The sequence below is a fragment of the Oryza sativa genome, chromosome 8 (assembly GCF_034140825.1).
Source record: "Oryza sativa Japonica Group chromosome 8, ASM3414082v1".
Classification (NCBI taxonomy): Eukaryota; Viridiplantae; Streptophyta; class Magnoliopsida; order Poales; family Poaceae; genus Oryza; species Oryza sativa.
In genome coordinates, this window is record NC_089042.1 from 1,032,479 (window position 1) to 1,037,160 (window position 4,682).

Sequence of the window (4,682 nt, forward strand, 5' to 3'; positions counted from 1 at the left end):
ACCATACTTAATATGATAAGAATGCATCTCTAATGGATGAAGTATATATGTAATGTCTTAAAACATATAGATCCCGCATCGATGTAGCCATGCCCCTAAAAACCATCATACAGTACAATTATAACACTTAGTACACTATTGGTACACTCACAAATGATTATATTGGTAACTATGTCACTTTAGTTACATTGCCTACAATAGCCTTTCATGGACACCACCTTAACTCAACCATGTACATGCCCATGCAATATATATGATAGCATAGCAAGTATTGCATCCTGCATTGAACGACAAAGAGGACAGAAAGAAGGAGGAGGTGATGAAAACAATTTTTTTTAAAAAAAATTTGAGTCGATTTGTGGTAGAGAATAGACAAAATGTGTATATGAAGTTAGTAATAAGTACTTATCAAATTTTAATGGAATACATACAATATCATGTTTTTTAAATGAGTGAGGTTAATCATTCGCCACTACCTAAAAAAAAGCTAAAGAGACGTACCACCATAAAAATCTGCAAAACACCATATCATTATTTATATTTTGATAAATATTTATACTTTAGCGCCAAATTTGTTTCCACCATATGTTGTTATAATTATATGAGACTCATTTACTAATTCTAAGAATGTACTTATTTTTTCATTCGAAAAGAATGTACTTATTTTCACAAACTTATTTACACTAACTAATTCGCTAGAGTGCACATACAGTTGGGTTCTGTGGTGTATAACATTTGTCAACTATATATCCGGTATATTAGAATTTCTATCAACTATAAAAAAATATAGCATAAGTAGTTTTATGCGTATTTTATTGGATTATTCATGTTTTGCCAATACTACTTAGCAAAGATAATACATAATTCTCGTGATGAATCAAGAGTTGTATTCTAGCAAAATAACTGTCTAAAATCTTATTAATTTATTTTTTTCACATCTATCTATCACGTATGCTTCTCAGTCCTCAAATAACAATAAAAACGTTTTGAAAAATTTCAGATACCTTTAGAATCTCAATATCACCCAAAATAAACCTAAAAATATCCACTTAAAAACCGAAGCTAAATTCTATTGTTTTATTATCACTTGCTAAAATTTAGTTTATTTTTTCCCATCAATCTATTAATTGTGCTTCTCACACCTCAAATAAGAAAAGTTTTGAAAAATTCCAAATACTTCGAGAATCCCAAACTCTTCCAAAATTAAATAAACCTAAATAGATATACTCAAAAAACAATGCTAGGTTTTGTTATTTTAATTTTTACATATGTAGATTCAAATTAACATTGTATATTTGTCAAGTGATATTTGACACCATAAAATATGATATGAAATTATTTGAAACATTATGTACGCATTAACTATTACATGTTGGCGTCATTTGTCATGATATATTTATCACTATAATAAGTTTACGATTAAGTTGAGCTGTGCATAGTGTAGTATTATTTATAATACAATTGTAGATTAAAGGTTGTTGATAACAAATCAGTGCTGACGCTGATGATTTTTCATAATTAGTATTTCTTTCCGATACTACTATGTACGTGTGCATGTTTTCTTTTTATTTTTTTGGCTTTATCTTTTTTCGATCGTATATGGTGTAGGTATTTAAGTTTTGTTTTTCCCGGGAAGGAGGCGATCGTACGATGTAGGCAAGTTATGTTTTTTCCAAGATGGAGATTAGCAGCATGGGAATTTTAAGAGCTCTAATCTAATGTTTAAAATAGTGGGTCCACTAATTTAAGTGAAAATTGAAGGTTGTATGGTTTTCTTTTTTTACTCTAAATTTCTAGGATTTCTCTAATTTTATTAGAGTGTCACGTGACAATGTAGGAGTGTTTACAGGACATTTAATAGATGTTTAGTATATAATAGATTTCTAGGGATTCTCTAATTTATTTGAGAGAAAGTTTAATGTACTTTTATTATATAATAGATAAGAACATTGATTGGATATTTATTATAGATCTTAATTTAACTAAATATATTTATATTTGTGAAGTAATATATTTTATCTTTATATTGTAGAAAATTATATTTTAAATACCGTTGATTTTTATGTATGTATGTTTTTTCTGTCTTTTTTATGTACATGTGTATGTTTTTTTTCAGTGAAGATTAGGAAAGTTTTATTTTCAATCATGTACAATGTTTGTACGTATGGAAAGAAAGCAGCGGCATTTGTAACGTACAAACTCAAACTCATACGTACATGAGGATATTATTTTTTAATATTAGATCTAATCTAATGGTGTAAAATAATGGGTCCACCAATTTAAGTGAAAATCAACAATGAGATTTAGATAGTGTCATGTGACAACTTAGGTGTGTTTGTAGGAGTGACACGTGACGGCTTAAGAGCGTTTGTAGGAAGTTTAATGGACTTTTAGTATATAATAGATATATAGATAGATAATAGATTTAGACAACTGTGTGTTCAGATTTATAACCAAAAGTTACAATATTTTTGGACGGAAGTAATATGAAACTAGGTGAATTATGGAAGCTGGAAGCAGAGGTGCGGAGATCATGCATGCACGCACGTACGCGCACGACCTAAAAATATAGTATATCCGGCTGTTCGATCGATCAGCTAGCAGCGTGCTATTTATATATGGTCTTTTCTTCATTCCCAAAAATAAAAAATATAAAATGGAGTCAACACAGCATGTATAGCTAGGAGGAGAGATTTGATTCGATATGTAGCTTTACCACACTCAATTCGACATATATATGTAGCCGTTCGTGCACGGAGGGGACACCATACATCCATCGATTGGCCAGCCCAGCCGGATTTAATATATAGTGTTTAGTTTACGTTAAAATTGGAAATTTGGTTAAAATTGAAACGATGTGACGGAAAAGTTAAAAGTTTATGTGTGTAGAAAAGTTTTGATGTGATGAAAATGTTTTAAGTTTGAAAAAGAAAATTTAGAACTAAACTTGGCCATACTGTAATTCGTTCGTTTCCCGGCACGTCCGATCCGGCCGCCAAATCCGCCGCCGCGCGCGGCCGGCGACGTGCGGCGCATGCACGTACACCGCGCGCCGCCGGCGGTGGTGTGCACGCGAGTGTCGCGCTTCGCATTGCGTTGCACGTTCTGCGCAGTACTCCGACGCGCGCGTGCACGACCGGCCGGTCGGGTTGGCAACATGCGTGCGTGCGTGCGTGGCGGCGCCCTCTTGATCAGGTAATCCATCGATTTGGGATTAGCCTAAATCACGCCTCCAAAGTGCATGCACATGAGCATCAGACCTCAAAGTCAAATCAGCACTACGCATTGTCTCTTCAAGGAAAAAAAAGTTGCTGTAAGAGAATTGCATGCCTATGGCCTTGTTTAGGCGCGGTTTAGTTCCCACGCTGTCACATCGAATGTTTTAATATATGTATAGAGTATTGAATATAGAAAAAAAAAACCTAATTACATAGATTGTGTATAAATTGCAAGACGGATCTTTTAAGCCTAATTGTGACATGATTTGACAACATGGTGCTATAGTAAATATTTTTTAATGACGGATTAATTAGGCTTAATAAATTCATCTCGCAGTTTTCTGGCGGAATCTGTAATTTGTTTTATTATTCGAGTACGTTTAATACTTTAAATGTGTGTCCGTATATCCGATGCGAAAACCAAATCCAAATTTTTTTCCCCAAATAATTAAACGAGGCCTACGTAGCTTTTGATGTGGAAGGAAAAGACGCTAAAATCTTGCACATTATGGACTGTACGTAGGACGGCTAGCTTTGAGATTTCGTGCCACATACCCAAACCTTTTTTTACTCTAATTTTCTCTCGATGGCTATTTAGCAATGCCGGTAAAAATAATCAGAAGACTTGGGTTGGAATTTTTTTGAATTTTGGATTTTGTCATGGTTCGTTGTATTTTTCCACGGAAAATTAAGTATCCCTCTGTATCAGGAGTATAAACTTGTGTACGACTTTATCTCTTTTTTGTTCCTGTTGACCAATATCAATCCTTCATTATTTAAAAAAAATAATCCGCCGTTCTATTAGAGATTCAAACAGTTGACCAATTAATACGGTGCTCTAAAATACAATCCTACTAATTAATTTTAAGTCAAACGATAATGCTGCTTAATTTACTGGGTTGAACCTCTGATCATACAGTTCCATCTGTCTTCTTTTATGTAAACGACTATTCAGCACTAATTAATTTGTGTGATCGGCTCCCATTTTCTATGAGCTGACCAATGCTGCCATTTGTTTTCATTATTAAGGTAAACCTACTCATTTTCCTTGAAGAATATTTGATCGATCTTGCCTTGTGACAACCGACAAATCAAAGACCATTCGTTTCTTCAGTAGCTTCTTGAGGTAAGGTAGTCGACTCAAAGATACATAAATTAAATGAAAAAGTACGAATTATCTCCTTGAACTATTGCGGTCGACCGAATTACCCCCTGAACCACAAAACCGGATATTCTTCACCCCCAACTATGCAAACCGGACGAATTACCCCACTCTACCCAATCCGCTGAGGTTTTGGTCTATGTGGCGTACGCGTGGCAGTCCAATCAGCATTCTATCTTTATATACTAAAAGTCCATTAAACTTCCTACAAACACTCCTAATCCGCCATGTGGCTTCTACAAACGCTCCTATACCGCCATGTGGCGCTCTAACAAATTATAGAAATTCTAAGGAAAAAATAA